Here is a 16,716-nt window from a genome sequence, read left to right on the forward strand (position 1 = left end):
CGTTCGCCTCCCCAGCCCTCTCGCAGACCGGCTTTTCCCTCCCCGGCTGCGGCTGGGTTTCTCTTCCCGCGCCTACTCGCAGGCTCAGCGCTTCGTGGCTGCGGTCGCTGCCCGGAGTTTTCCCGCCGATCGCGGTCCGGCTGTCACCCGACGCCGTTGGACCCGACTTTTGGCCGGCACAGCTCCCCCTCGAACGAGGTCGAGTGCTCTGCCCTTATCCTCCGGATACTTCTACACCTTCCCCTACTCACAGTTTCGTCGGCCGCCTTGTTTCTTGCTGGTCGGCTCACTCCGCACCGTGGCAGAAGGGTAGTCAGTGCCTGTTGCTGATACAGCTTTTGTTGTTAGTGTTCCTGCTTTCTGTTGTTGCAGCCTCGTGTTTTCTTTTGGTAGCACGACGAGGGCGGTTGTCTCTCTTCGACGCTCTTCGTTGCTTTTGGTAGTCTTGCCGCAGGGTACGATCGAACTCGTCGCCACTGTAAAGTCTGTGGGTTGTGCAGTTAATAAATACACAGACTCCAGAAGTAACAAACAAACAGGTCTTTACTATTCGAAGGTCCGGGCGAATCTGCCCCAGCAATCATGCCACAACACTTATATACTTGTGTGGTCACTATCGGTATTACAGTATACAGAAGCCAAACAAATAGTGCCACCCGAAAGTAGTCCTCTTAAAGGTGAACGGTTACATTCAATAGTTCCCTTAAAGGTAGACGGGTACATACACTACAGCCAGCATTTATTGCCCATCCCTAATTGCCCTTGAGAAGGTGGTGGTGAGCTGCTGCCCTGAGGAACTCCTGCAGCGATGTCCTGGGGCTGAGGTGATTGACCTCCAACAACCACAACGCTACGCAAGATAAGGTATCCTGGGGTTGGGGGTAATATATTAGCATTGATAGAGGAGTGGCTAACAGACAGAAAACAGCGGGTAGGGATAAACGGGTCATTTTCCGGTTGGCAGGCTGTAACTAGTGGGGTGCTTGGGCCTCAGCTATTTACAATCTATATTAATGACTTAGATGAAGGGACCGAGGACAATGTATCCAGATTTGCTGACGATACAAAGCTAGGTGGAAAAGAAAGCTGTGAGGAGGACACAAAGAGCCTGCAAAGGGATCTAGACAGATTAAGTGAGTGGGCAATAAGGCGGGAGATAGAGAATAATGTGAGGAAAGGTGAGGTTATTCACTTTGTTCGGAAGAATAGAAAAACAGAATATTTTTAAAATGGTGAGAAACTATTAAATGTTGGTGTTCAGAGAGATTTAGGTGTCCTCGTACAGGAAACACAGAGAGTTAGCATGCAGGTACAGCAAGCAATTAGGAAGGCAAATGGCATGTTGGCCTTTATTGCAAGGGTGTTGGAGCTCAAGAGTAAGGAAGTCTTACTACAATTGTACAGGGCTTTGGTGAGACCACACCTGGAGTACTGGGCACAGTTCTGGTCTCCTTATCAGAGAAAGGACATACATGCCTTATGATGCAGTGCAATGAAGATTCACTCGATTGATTCCTGGGATGAGAGGACTGTCCTATAATGAGAGATTGTGTAGAATGGGCCTATACTCCCTGGAGTTCAGAAGAATGAAACACATAAGATTCAGAGTGGGATTGACAGGGTCGATGCTGAGAGGTTGTTTCCCCTGGGTTGAGAGTCTAGAACTAAGGGTCACAGTCTCAGGATAAGGGGTCGTGCATTTAAGACTGAGATGAGGAGGAATTTCTTCACTCAGAGGGTTGTGAATCTTTGGAATTCTCCACCCCAAAGGGCTGTGGATGCTGAGTCGTGGAGTATATTCAAGGCTGCGATAGATAGATATTTGTACTCTAGGGGGAACAAGGGATATGGGGTCGGGCGGGAAAGTGGAGTTGAGGTCGAAGATCAGCCATGATCTTATTGAATGGCGGAGCAGGCTCGAAGGGCTGTATGGTCGACTCCTGCTCCTACTTCTTATGTTCTTATGGCGATGGACATTGAAGTCCACCTGATGGCATGAGAGTTCATGGGGTCAGGAGTCAGCGTTTAGGACTCCCAGGGCCACTCCCTCCTGTCTGTGCACCACTGGGCCGCCACCTCTGCTGGGTCTGTCCTGCTTGTGGGACGGGACATACACAAGGATGGTGATGGAGGAGTCTGGGACCTTGGCTGATAGGTATGATCCTGTGTGGTTGCATTCTAGCCCAAGCTACAAGTTTAAAGTTACCTGGGCCCACTGACCACCCACCTCTTTGTTTACGTCAGTCAGCCCTGGAAATTTCCACGGTAATACCTCCATAAACCCTCTTGGTCACTCGGCCCTCCCAAATCCCTACTCCAGCTTCCTCGAATTGTCAATACACTTGTCCACAAGGCCCTTACCACCCTTGAGCTTATTGCGGATGGTTGCATTGACATCACAGCCTTGACGGAAACTTGGCTCACAAGTTACAATTAATGCAGCCTCCCCGCCTGGCTGTACTTTCCACCACTTGCCCCGTCTAATCCGCCATAGTGTCAATCATTAAAAACGCATCACCCCAGATGAGACTCAAACACATAATCCCTGACTTAGGAGGTCAGTGCCTTATCCATTAGGCCACTGGGGCTGAATACTAACAGCACCCCACCTGAGGACAATTGACCGCTCTGAAATTCCCCACATTTCCCAAATCCTGGAATGTTAAGCACTGAGGGAAGCTATTTTCACCCATCATATCTGCCGCTGCTCACGTGCCGTGCCAGAGCCATCTGCAGCAACAACTTGCATTTTATAGCGTCTGTAAAGTAGTAAAACGTCCCAAGGGGTTCACAGGAGCGATTATCAAAGAGAATTTGACACCGAGCCACATAAATAGATACTAGGACAGGTGACCCAAAGCTTATCATAGAATGGTTACAGCACAGAAGGAGGCCATTCGGCCCATCGAGCCCGTGCCGGCTCTCTGCAATACCACTTCAGCTAGTCCCACTGTCTCTGCCCCTTCCCCGTAGCCCTGCAAATGTTTTTCCTGCAGGTACTTATCCAATTCCCCTTTGAAAGCCGTGATTGAATCTGCCTCCACCAGCCTTCCAGGCAGTGCATTCCAGATCCTAACCGCTCGCTGAGTAAAAAAGTTTTTCCACACGTCACCTATGGTTGTTCCACCAATCATCTTAAATTTGTCCTCTGGTTGTCGACCCTTCCGCCAATAGGAACAGTTTCTCTCTATCTACTCTGTCCAGACCCCTCATGATTTTGAACACCTCTCTCAAATCTACTCTCAATCCTCTCTGCTCTAAGGAGAACAACCCCAGCTTCTCCAGTCTATCCACGTAACTAAAGTCCCTCTTCCCTGGAATCATTCTCGTAAATCTTTTCTGCACTCTCTCTAAGGCCTTCACATCCTTCCTAAAGTGCGGTGCTCATAATTGGACACAATACTCCAGTTGGGGTCGAACCAGTGTTTTATACAGGTTCTTCATAATTTCCACGATTTTCTACTCTATACCTCGATGGCAGGACATATTGAGAGAGTGGTTAACAAAGCATATGGGATCTTGGGCTTCATAAATAGAGGCTTTAGGTTTTGAGTACAAAAGTAGAGAAGTTATGCTGAACCTTTATAAAGCGCTGGTTGGGCCACAACTGGAGTATTGCATCCAGTTCTGGTCACCACAATTTAGGAAGGATGTGAAGGCCCTTGAGAGAGTGCAGAGGAGATTTACCAGAATGGTTCCGTGGATGGGGGATCTTAGCTATAAGGACAGGTTGGAGAAGCTGGATTTATTTTCATTGGAGCAAAGGAGGTTGAGGGGTGATTTGATAGAGGTGTACAAGATTATGACGGGTTTGGATAGGCTAGACGGGGAAAGGCTCTTCCCACTAGTTGATGGCACAAGGACCAGGGGACACAGATTGAAGGAATTGGGCAAGAGATACAGGGGGGATGTGAGAAAAACTTTTTTACACAGTGAATGGTGATGACCTGGAACTCGCTGCCGACGGAAGTGGTGGAAGTGGAGACACTCAATGTTTTCAAGGGGAGACTGGATAGGCACTTGAGGGAAATAAACTTGCAGGGCTATGGGAATAAAGCGGGGGAATGGGACTGACTGGATTGCTCTAAAGAGAGCCGGCACGGACTGGATGGGCTGAATGGCCTCCCTCTGTGCCGTTATGACTCGATGACTCGACAACTCTATTCATGAAGCCCAGGATCCCGTAAGCTTTTTTAACTGCTTTCTCAACCTGCCCTGCCACCTTCAATGATTTGTGTACATCCACCCCTAGTTCTGTCTGTTCATGCACCCCCTTTAGAATTGTACCCTTTAGTTTATATTTCCTCTCTTCATTCCTTCTAGCAAAATGTATCAGTTTTCTGCGTTAACTTTCATTTGTCACATGTCTGCCCATTCCACCAGCCTGTCTATGTCCTCTTGAAGTCTATCACTATCCTCCTCACTGTTCACTGCACTTCCAAGTTTTGTGTCATCTGCAAAGTTTGAAATTGTGTCCTGTACAAACTTTACTCTGGCTGTGCAGTTTGGGTTTGACTGATTACCTACCGTCGTATTCGGGCCACATGGGAAGAATGGGGTGAATCGATTCATTAGCCACACAACAATGTGCATTTTAAATCCTAATCAAAGATTTTCTGTCTGCGGTGAGAATAATTTTCCCTGTAAGTAATGATTTGGCGGTCACAAACTGACCCTTAAGTCTCATGATTTTCATTGCATTGCATACAGCCCCAGTGGCCTAATGGATAAGGCACTGGCCTCCTAAGCCAGGGATTGTGGGTTCGAGTCCCATCTGGGGTGATATGTTTTTAAGATTGGCACTATGGTATAGCCGTCAAGGCCCAGAATGTCAATGCAACCATCCAGAATAAACTCCGAGATGGTCAGGGCAGTGTTCGCAAGTTGATAAATATTCTGAAGAGATTTGGGAGGGCAGAGTAACCGAGAGGTACGCTGGAGGTGTTAATGTGGAGAAGTGTTGTGTGGCAGAAAGCAGTGGTGAAGTTGGAGGCCACCATAAGATCCAGAAATGGACGTCGGCCCAGGAGAGTGAATTTCTGGTCAGGACCCAGACAGCAGCAAAATAAACCAGTGGGACAGTCACAGACACAGCAGCGATGGGGGATGGGCTGCAAACTGGACAAAGTTACCTTCAAACTTAAGCAACTGAATCGAAGATCAGAGTCACAGCAGCTGAGTTGTCCAGTGGAGCAGTTTAGTATTGATGGCAGAGAAGGCTAGGAATTGGGAATCAAATTTGAGCAAAGTTCCAGGGCTCACTGCTGAAAACAAAGAGTGGGCAGGGTCGGGGAATGGACAGTGGGCACGGTATCTCCCTAAACATCGCTGCCTCTCTCTCCTCCTTTCAATGTTCCTTAAAACCTACCTCTTTGACCAAGGTTCAGGACTCCTGTCCTAATATCTCCTTATGTGGCTCGGTGTCAAATTTTGTTTGATAATCGCTCCTGTGAAGTACCTTGGGATATTTTACTAGGTTAAAGGTGCTGTATAAATGCAAGTTGTTGTTGTCGGTGGCTCTGGTATGGCGCGAGCAGTGACAGATATGATGGGTGAAAATAGCTCCCATCTCTGCTGAACTTTCGAAGACTCTGAAACTGAGGCAGATGTCACATTTCGGAGCGGTCAATTGCCCTCAGGCGGGTTATCTTCTGTATTCAGCCCCAGTGGCCCAATAGGTAAGGCACTGACTTCCTAAGCCAGGGATTGTGGGTTCGAGTCTTATCTGGGGTGATGTGTTTTTAATGATTGACACAACGGCAGTTTAGGCGGGGCAAGTGGTGGAAGGTGCTGCCAGGCGGGGAGGCTGCATTAAGGAGGATTGTATTATCACCTGTAGCCAAGATTCCAACAAGGCCGTAAGGTCAATGCAATCATCCACAAGAAGGAGGGAGAGAGAAGACAGGCCAGTTAGCCTGACATCAGTCATCGGGAAAATGTTGGAATCCATTATTGAGGAAGTGGTAACAATGCACTTAGAAAATCATATGATTAGGTTTTTGTGAAAGGGAAATTGTGTTTAACAAATTTATTGGAGTATTTTGAGGATGTAACTAGCAGGGTAGATAAATGGGAACCAGTGGATGTTGTATATTTGCATTTCCAAAAGGCATTCAATCAGGTGCAACGTAAAATGTTTTATTTTGATTTCTTCCTGGGATGTGGGCGTCGTTGGCAAGGCCAGCATTTATTACCCATCCCTAATTGCCCTTGAGAAGGTGGTGGTGAGCCGCTGCCCTGAGGAACTCCTGCAGCGATGTCCTGGGGCTGAGGTGATTGACCTCCAACAACCACAACACTGCGCAAGATAAGGTATCCTGGGGTTGGGGTAATATATTAGCATGGATAGAGGAGTGGCTAACAGACAGAAAACTGCGGGTAGGGATAAACGGGTCATTTTCCGGTTGGCAGGCTGTAACTAGTGGGGTGCTTGGGCCTCAGCTATTTACAATCTATATTAATGACTTAGATGAAGGGACCGAGGACAATGTATCCAGATTTGCTGACGATACAAAGCTGGGTGGAAAAGTAAGCTGTGAGGAGGACACAAGGAGCCTGCAAAGGGATCTAGACAGATTAAGTGAGTGGGCAATAAGGAGGGAGATAGAGAATAATGTGAGGAAAGGTGAGGTTATTCACTTTGTTAGGAAGAATAGAAAAACAGAATATTTTTTAAATGGTGAGAAACTATTAAATGTTGGTGTTCAGAGAGATTTAGGTGTCCTCGTACAGGAAACACAGAGAGTTAGCATGCAGGTACAGCAAGCAATTAGGAAGGCAAATGGCATGTTGGCCTTTATTGCAAGGGTGTTGGAGCACAAGAGTAAGGAAGTCTTACTACAATTGTACAGGGCTTTGGTGAGACCACACCTGGAGTACTGGGCACAGTTTTAGTCTCCTTACCTAAGGAAGGATATAATTGCCTTAGAGGCGGTGCAACGAAGGTTCACTAGATTGATTCCTGGGATGAGAGGGCTGTCCTATGATGAGAGATTGTGTAGAATGGGCCTATACTCTCTGGAGTTTAGAAGAATGAGAGGTGATCTCACTGAAACATATAAGATTCTGAGTGGGATTGACAGGGTAGATGCTGAGAGGTTGTTTCCCCTGGCTGGAGAGTCTAGAACCAGGGGTCACAATCCCAGGATAAGGGGTCGACCATTTAAGACTGAGATGAGGAGGAATTTCTTTACTCAGAGGGTTGTGAATGTTTGGAATTCTCTGCCCCGAAAGATGCTGAGTCGTGGACTATATTCAAGGCTGCGATAGATACATATTTGGACTCTCGGGGGAACAAGGGATATGGGGTCGGGCGGGAAAGTGGAGTTGAGGTCGAAGATCAGCCATGATCTTATTGAATGGCGGAGCAGGCTCGAAGGGCTGTATGGCCAACTCCTGCTCCTACTTCTTATGTTCTTATGGCGATGGACATTGAAGTCCACCTGATGGTATGAGAGTTCATGGGGTCCGGAGTCAGCGTTCAGGACTCCCAGGGCCACTCCCTCCTGTCTGTGTACCACTGGGCCGCCACCTCTGCTGGGTCTGTCCTGCTTGTGGGACGGGACATACCCAGGGATGGTGATGGAGGAGTCTGGGACCTTGGCTGATAGGTACGATCCTGTGTGGTTGCATTCTAGCCCAAGCTACAAGTTTAAAGTTACCTGGGCCCACTGACCATCCACCTCTTTGTTTACATCAGTCAGCCCTGGAAATTTCCACAGAAATACCTGCAGCAAACTTCTTGGTTACTCGGCCCTCCCAAATTCCTGCTCCCACTTCCTCGAAATGTTGATCCACTTGTCCACAAGGCCTTTACCACCCTTGAGCTTATTGCGGATGATTGCATTGACACCACGGCCTTGACGGAAACTTGGCTCACAAGTTACGATTAATGCAGCCTCCCCGCCTGGCTGTACTTTCCACCACTTGCCCCGTCTAATCCGCCATAGTGTCAATCATTAAAAACACATCACCCCAGATGAGACTCAAACACACAATCCCTGGCTTCGGAGGTCAGTGCCTTATCCATTAGGCCACTGGGGCAGAATACAAACAGCACCCCACCTGAGGACAATTGACCGCTCTGAAATTCCTCACATTTCCCTAATCCTGGAAAGTTAAGCATAGAGGGAAGCTATTTTCACCCATCATATCAGCCGCTGCTCACGTGCCGTGCCAGAGCCATCTACAGCAACAACTTGCATTTATATAGCGTCTGTTAAGTAGTAAAACGCCCCAAGGGGCTCACAGGAGCGATTATCAGACAGAATTTGACACCGAGCCACATAAGGAGATACTAGGACAGGTGACCAAAAGGTTATCATAGAATGGTTACAGCACTGAAGGAGGCCATTCAGCCCGTCGAGCCCGTGCCGGCTCTCTGCAATACCACTTCAGCTAGTCCCACTGTCCCTGCCCCTTCCCCGTAGCCCTGCAAATGTTTTTCCTGCAGGTACTTATCCAATTCCCCTTTGAAAGCCGTGATTGAATCTGCCTCCACCAACCTGAGTGAACAAGTTATTCCACACGTCGCCTTTGACTGTTCCGCCAATCATTTTAAATCTGTGTCCTCTGGTTCTCGACCCTTCCACCAATGGGAACAGTTTCTCTCTATCTACTCTGTCCAGACCCCTCATGATTTTGAACACCTCTATCAAATCTCCTCTCAATCTTCTCTGCTCTATGGAAAACAACCCCAGCTTCTCCAGTCTATCGACATAACTAAAGTCCCTCATCCCTGGAATCATTCTCGTAAATCTTTTCTGCACCCTCTCTAAGGCCTTCACATCCTTCCTAAAGTGCGATGCCCAGAATTGGACACAATACTCCAGTTGGGGTCGAACCAGTGTTTTATAAAGGTTCATCATAATTTCCACGATTTTCTACTCTATACCTCGGTGGCAGGACATATTGAGAGAGTGGTTAACAAAGCATATGGGATCTTGGGCTTCATAAATAGAGGTTTTAGGTTTTAAGTACAAAAGTAGAGAAGTTATGCTGAACCTTTATAAAGCGCTGGTTGGACCACAACTGGAGTATTGCATCCAGTTCTGGTCACCACAATTTAGGAAGGATGTGAAGGCCCTTGAGAGGGTGCAGAGGAGATTTACGAGAATGGTTCCGTGGATGGGGGATCTTAGCTATAAGGACAGGTTGGAGAAGCTGGATTTGTTTTCGTTAGAGCAAAGGAGGTTGAGGGGTGATTTGATAGAGGTGTACAAGATTATGACGGGTTTGGATAGGCTAGACGGGGAAAGGCTGTTCCTACTACTTGATGGTACAAGGACTAGGGGGCACACATTTAAGGAATTGGGCAAGAGATACAGGGGGGATGTGAGAAAAACTTTTTTACACAGTGAATGGTGATGACCTGGAACTCGCTGCCGACGGAAGTGGTGGAAGTGGAGACACTCAATGTTTTCAAGGGGAGGCTGGATAGGCACTTGAGGGAAATAAACTTGCAGGGCTATGGGAATAAAGCGGGGGAATGGGACTGACTGGATTGCTCTAAAGAGAGCCGGCACGGACTGGATGGGCTGAATGGCCTCCCTCTGTGCCGTTATGACTCTATGACTCTACAACTCTATTCATGAAGCCCAGGATCCCGTAAGCTTTTTTAACTGCTTTCTCAACCTGCCCTGCCACCTTCAATGAGTTGTGTACATACACCCCTAGTTTTGTCTGTTTATGCACCCCTTTAGGATTGTACCCTTTCGTATATATTTCCTCTCTTCATTCCTTCTACCAAAATGTATCAGTTTTCTGCGTTACATTTCATTTGTCACATGTCCGCCCATTCCACCAGCCTGTCTATGTCCTCTTGAAGTCGATCACTATCCTCCTCACTGTTCACTGCACTTCCAAGTTTTGTGTCATTTGCAAAGTTTGAAATTGTGTCCTGTACAAACTTTACTCTGGCTGTGCAGTTTGGGTTTGATTGATTACCTACCATAGTATTCGGGCCACATGGGAAGAATGTGGTGAATCGATTCATTAGCCACCCAACAATGTGCATTTTAAATCCTAATCAAAGATTTTCTGTCTGCGGTGAGAATAATTTGCCCTGTAAATAATAATTTGGCGTTCACAAACTGACCCTTAAGTCTCATGATTTTCATTGCTTTATGTATAACCCCAGTGGCCTAATGGATAAGGCACTGGCCTTCTAAGTCAGGGATTGTGGGTTCGAGTCCCATCTGGGGTGATGTATTTTTAAGATTGGTACTATTGTAGTGTCCGTGTGTTGATCGAGACACTGAAGACAGGAGTTGGTTTATCGGTGTTTACTAAGCAAAGTTTGGCGGGGGGTTCTAACGAACATACAGGCTTATATAGCCCGAGTGGCCATTACCAGCATTACAGCACACCTGGGGCTCTCAAAGGCACATACACTACAATTCCTCCCCTTTTAGTTAACCAGTACATCATATTTTAAGTAATTATTAATTACATGTTATAAGAAAAATAATCTACACATTGCTGCAGTTAATCAAATATAAGTCAGTCTCTCAGGAGGCTTCGTGACTCGGTCCGGATAACGCCTCGGTGGTGTAGTAGTTTCTGGTGGTGTAGTAGGTTCTTTTGGCAAGGCTGATTCGGCTTGAATGCCAGTGTCAGGTTCATCGGGTTCCAGTATCACCGGATCGGAGGTAGATATGGGTATCTCTACTTCATCGTTAGACGTATAGAGTTGTGGTGTAGGTTGTCCCTTTTCGGATGAGTCTATGATTTGGTCAGCATGGCGCCTTATTATGCTTTCTCCAATGTCCACGGTATACATCAGTGGTCCTAGTCGTGTGCAGATAGTTCCAGGCTGCCATTTCTCGGTACGGTAGTCCCGGGCTAAAACTTGTTGACCTATCTGGAAGGTTCTAGTTGGCCTTTCATTCATGCCTTGAAACTGCCGGTTCTCCACGTCCCTTCTGATGTTGGGCTTGACCAAATCCAGCCGGCATCTTAGGTTTCTATTGAAGAACATCATGGCGGGAGTTTGGTTGGTAACCATATGTGTTGCATTCCTGTATGCGAATAAGAAGTTATCCACCTTGTGTTGAAGTTTTATGTCTTCATTACCCATGGCCTTTATGGCCTTCTTGAAGGTCTGGACAAACCTTTCAGCCAATCCATTGGTGGCGGGATGGTATGGGGCGGACGTGTAGTGCTTAACCCCATTGTTTTTCAGAATTTCCTGAATTCTTCGGACACAAATTGCGGTCCATTATCAGAACAGATCTGTTCCGGCAGCCCATTCCTGGCAAATATGGTCCTTAATACTGTGATGGTTTTTTCCGTGGTGGTGGAGGACATCTTTATTACCTCCGGCCACTTGGAGTGTGCATCAACCGCGATTAAGAACATTGAGTCCATAAATGGACCAGCAAAGTCGATGTGTACCCTTTGCCAGGGAGATGAGGGCCACTCCCATGGATGTAGAGGGGCTTGTGGTGGAGCGTTTTGGGCCTTCTGGCATCCTAGGCAGCTCTTGGTCATTTCTTCGATGTCTCCATCGATACCTGGCCACCATACAAACGCCCTGGCTAGGTTCTTCATTTTCACTCCACCCAGATGCCCCTCGTGAAGCTCCTTTAGCACTTTATCCTGGAGTTTGGGTGGAATCACCACTCTGGATCCACACATCAAGGTTCCTCGGCACACTGACAGCTGTTCTCTTCTTTGCGAGAATGCTGGCAACAGTGGTTCGCCATGTGCCGGCCATCCCTTCACTGTTAAATCGTAGACCCGTGAGAGAGTCGGGTCATTTCTCGTCTCCCTTTCAATGGCAGAATTTGTTACTGGTAGACATTCCACAATGGTAGAGTGGAACATCTCCACTGGGGCTACTGTAGGTGTCTCTTCTACCGTTGGCAACGGTAGGCGCGATAAACCGTCAGCATTCCCATGCTGTTTTGATCCTTTGTATTCTATGTTGTATTGGTGTGCCCCTAGATAAAGGGACCACCTCTGTAGCCTTTGCGCTGTCATAATGGGAACACCCTTTTTAGGGTTGAATATGGAGATGAGGGGTTGATGATCAGTCAACAAGGTAAATTTTTGTCCGTGTAAGTAATGGTTGAATTTCTTCACTCCCCATATCAGGCTGAGTGCCTCCCTGTCGATTTGGGCATAGTTACGCTCAGCTGAGTTTAATGAGCATGACACAAAAGCTATCGGCCGTTCTGAGCCATCAGGGAATTTATGCGATAATACTGCTCCTATGCCGTAAGGGGATGCATCGCACGCCAGTCTGATTGGCAGTGATGGGTTGTAATGAGCCAAAACTTCTTCGGATGTGATTAAGCCTTTGCATTTATGGAAGGCACGTTTACAGTCTTCGTTCCATTTCCAAATCACTCCTGTTTGTAGCAGTTCATTAAGAGGGTGTAGAAGAGTTGATAAGTTCGGTAAAAATTTATGATAGTAATTTATTAATCCCAGGAACGACCTTAATTGTGAAACATTTTCAGGTGCTGGGGCTTTTATGACCGCTTCAATTTTTTCAGGTGACTTATGCAACCCTTCCTTATTAATTATGTGGCCACAATATGATATTTGATTTTGGAAAAATTCGCACTTGGGGTGATTTGCTCGTAGGCCCCGTTCACTCAGCCTAGTGAGCACCTGCTCCAAATTGGCAAGGTGCTCGTTGTCGTTTTCTCCTGTTACAAGGATGTCGTCTAGGTAGCATTGAGTACCCGGAATCCCTTGGAGGACTTGCTCCATAGCTCTTTGCCAGATAGCTGGAGCGGATGCTACACCGAAAACCAGTCGATTGTACTGGTATAGACCTTTGTGTGTATTTATCGTGAGATATTTTTTAGAGGCCTCTTCAACCTCCATCTGTAGATATGCCTGTGCCAAGTCAATTTTGGTGAAACGTTTCCCTCCGGATAGTGAGGTGAAAATATCTTCCCTCCTCAGAAGAGGATACTGTACTGTGTGAAGGACCGGGTTTACAGTCACCTTGAAGTCTCCACAGATGCGAATTTTTCTCTGTTCTTCAGATTTATCATTATTCAATGCTTTCTTCATGGCTGGAATGATGGGTGTTGCCCACTTGCTCCAATCTATTTTGGATAATATGCCTGCCTTTTCCAAATTCCCCAGCTCTGCCTCGACTGCTGGACGAATTGCGTATGGCACCGGTCTTGCCTTAAAAAACTTGGGAATTGCTGCATCTTCCACTTTTATTGAGGCGGTGATGCCTTTCAAGGTTCCTAGTTTCTCTTGAAACACTTCTTTGGCGTTGGCCAAGGTGTCTTTTAATCGTTTAGGTATGATGTCATCACTGTTTTTTTCCTTACTGGTCACCGTCAGTGCCTGAATGGAGTGCCAGTCTAAACGTATCTTTCTGATCCATTCACGTCCCAACAACGGTGGACCACCATCTTGTAGAATGTATAAATACAACTTTTGTATTTCTTTGCCGTTGTATACAACAGGCACCCTTATTTTTCCTTTGGGGTATACTTTCTGCCCCGTATATGTTTTTAAGATAATGGATGCGTCTTTTAAAGGTATATGCGGAAATAGCCTCTCGTAATCCTGTCGATTTATTACGGTTAGAGCTGATCCTGTATCTAGTTCCATTTTAACTGGGGACCCTGCTATCGTGAGGGTAACCCAAATGGTTTGGTAATCATCTTTGGCAAGTACATTATGTAATTTGAGACAGCTTAGTCTCTTGTTTTCAGAGTCACTATCGCTTTTCTGGTCTTCGGAGCTGCTGTCCGTCATCATTTGTACCTTTCTGTACTTTTCTTTATTGATTTTTTTTTTTCTGTCTGTGGATTTATTTTGTCCAGATCGGCATACCTGTGCAATGTGTCCAACCTTTCCGCATTGCCTGCATGCTTTGTCCTTGAACCAGCAGTCCCTCTGGTTATGGGTGGATCTGCCGCAGCGATAACATCTTTCGATACCCTGTGTCATTTCATGGGTGCCGAAGTCCTGTGTCTTTTGTTGTATCTCTGCAGCTCCTCTTGCTGCTGCTTCGTATGATACAGCCATACTGAAAGCCTTGTCCAGTGTTAAATCTTTTTCACAAAGCAGCCTTTTTTGTGTTCCTTCACTTAAGAGACCGCAGACGAATTTGTCTCGAAGATAATCTGCTAGTCCTGCCCCGAATTGGCAGTACTTTGATAGCTTTCTTAATTCGGTGAGGTAATCAGCGTTACTTTCATTCTTGTGTTGATTTCTCTTGGAGAATTTGAATCATTCCGCTATCAGCAGCGGTGTTGGGTTTAAGTGCTCCTGCAGGGTATCAACAATTTCTTTAAAATTCTTGTCCTTTGGTTTGGCTGGAGTGATTACATTTCGTAACAGCCCGCATGCCTTTGCGCCCATTAGGTTCAGCAGTACTGAAGCTTTTTCTTTCATCTTCTATTCCATTTGCAGTGCAATATACCTCTACTCTTTCCACATATGTGGTCCAATCCTCTATTTCGCTATCAAAAGCATCAATATTGCCAGACTTAGGCATCTTAGAAAAGATATGGCGCTTCCCACGCTTTTCTTTCTGTTCTGCAGAAAAGATATGGCGCTTCCCGCGCTTTCCCGCCGCTGCTGCCGATGACAACGCTGTTTCCCGCGGTTTCCGTTCTCTTTTTAAAATTTATTCACAGTTGGAGACTCGTTCCCGCCGGGCTTTCTCTCCAGGTCTGAACGCCGACCTGCTTGCAGCGCCGGCCGTCTCCCGAGTGCTCCCTCCCAGTCCGTTATTGCTTGCCTCCGATTTCGCTGCCTGTCTTATCTGTAGAGCCAGCCGCTGGAGCCCCAGCCTGATGCCCAGGAAGGATTAGCGCAGTACCTGCCACCAGCTTGGCCAGCTGGTGAAACCACAGCTTCTCTCACTTTCTTGAGTCTTCTGGACGCCCGAGGAATCGATGTTCTTGAGGTGCTGCCGAATTGCAGGTAAGTCCGTTTCCACTTCGTCGCCACTGTAGTGTCCGTGTGTTGATAGAGACACTGAAGACAGGAGTTGGTTCATAGCTGTTTACTAAGCAAAGTCTGGGGGGGGGGGTTCTAACGGATATACACAATATACAGGCTTATATAGCCCGAGTGGCCATTACCGGCATTACAGCACATCTGGGGCTCTTAAAAGCACATACACTACAACTATGATATAGCCGTCAAGGCCCAGAATGTCAATGCAGCCATCCAGAATAAACTGGTAGATGGTCAGGGCAGTGTTCGCAAGTTGATAGACATTCTGAAGGGATTTGGGAGGGCGGAGTAACTGAGAGGTACGCTGGAGGTATTTCTGTGGAAATGTGGAGAAATGCTGTGTGGCAGAAAGCACTGGTGAAGTTGGAGGCCACCATAAGATCCAGAAATGGACGTCGGCCCAGGAGAGTGAATTTCTGACCAGGAACCCAGACAGCAGCAAAATAAACCAGTGGGACAGTCACAGACTCAGCAGGTAACAGCAGCGATGGGGGATGGGCTGCAAACTAGACAAAGTTACCTTCAAACTGCAGCAACTGAATAGAAGATCAGAGTCACAGCAGCTGATGTGCATTTTAAATCCTAATCAAAGATTTTCTGTCTGCGGTGAGAATAATTTGCCCTGTAAATAATGATTTGGCGGTCACAAACTGACCCTTAAGTCTCATGATTTTCATTCCTTTGTATACAGCCCCAGTGGCCTAATGGATAAGGCACTGGCCTCCTAAGCCAGGGATTGTGGGTTCGAGTCCCATCTGGGGTGATGTATTTTTAAGATTGGCACTATGATATTGCCGTCAAGGCCCAGAATGTCAATGCAACCATCCAGAATAAACTTGTAGATGGTCAGGGCAGTGTTTGCAAGTTGACAGACATTCTGAAGGGATTTGGGAGGGCAGAATAACCGAGAGGTACGCTGGAGGTGTTAATGTGGAGAAGTGTTGTGTGGCAGAAAGCACTGGTGAAGTTGGAGGCCACCATAAGATCCAGAAATGGACATCGGCCCAGGAGAGTGAATTTCTGACCAGGAACCCAGACAGCAGCAAAATAAACCAGTGGGACAGTCACAGACACAGCAGCGATGGGGGATGGGCTGTAAACTAGACAAAGTTACCGTCAAACTGCAGCAACTGAATAGAAGATCTGAGTAGTCGAGTGGAGCAGTGTAGTATTGATGGCAGAGAAGGCCAGGAATTGGGAATCAAATTTGAGCAAAGTTCCAGGGCTCACTGATGAAAGCAAAGACCAGGCTGGGTCGCGGAATGGACACTGGGCACGTTATCTCCCGAAACATCTCCGCCTCGCTACCTCTCACTCCTTCTTTAAATGTTCCTCCAAACCTACCTCTTTGACCAAGGTTTAGGGCACCTGACCTAATCTCTCCTTATGTGGCTCGGTGTCAAATTTTGTTTGATAATGGCTCCTGTGAAGCACCTTGGGATATTTTACTAGGTTAAAGGTGCTATAATGTTATGTTCATTAATAACTAGTCATTTTTATTAAGAACAGCTAGCTTTTGCTAGACACTTTATTGAGCACATGTGGACTAGGCACAGTATCTGTAGAGGCCTCCATCTTGACTGCTGCCTTGTGGGTAGCCTAGTGCATTGTGGATAGCCCACTCTTATATACATACAGCACCACCTAGTGTACCATTCCAGAATGACAGGTCACTGATCATTACATCCCCCTTTCTTTGAGGTTAAACAAAATCAGTATCAATCAATATCAATCAATAACAACATAAACATCTTCAACAGTCAATGCATT

General features: G+C 46.8%; 3 non-coding genes across 3 annotated transcripts; all 3 read left to right on the forward strand.

Moving 5' to 3' along the window:
• Positions 1–4,709: 4,709 nt before the first annotated feature.
• On the forward strand, positions 4,710–4,782 carry trnar-ccu (transfer RNA arginine (anticodon CCU)). Its single transcript has one exon. It is a non-coding gene; the product is annotated as a tRNA-Arg (tRNA).
• Positions 4,783–10,131: 5,349 nt separating this feature from the next.
• Positions 10,132–10,204, forward strand: trnar-ucu (transfer RNA arginine (anticodon UCU)). The gene has a single exon. It is a non-coding gene; the product is annotated as a tRNA-Arg (tRNA).
• A 5,432-nt stretch (positions 10,205–15,636) lies between these two features.
• Positions 15,637–15,709, forward strand: trnar-ccu (transfer RNA arginine (anticodon CCU)). Its single transcript has one exon. It is a non-coding gene; the product is annotated as a tRNA-Arg (tRNA).
• Positions 15,710–16,716: the final 1,007 nt, after the last annotated feature.

This window comes from Somniosus microcephalus, chromosome 28 (assembly GCF_052327205.1).
Source record: "Somniosus microcephalus isolate GS21.2 chromosome 28, FLI_Smic_1.0, whole genome shotgun sequence".
In the NCBI taxonomy this organism is placed as follows: domain Eukaryota; kingdom Metazoa; phylum Chordata; class Chondrichthyes; order Squaliformes; family Somniosidae; genus Somniosus; species Somniosus microcephalus.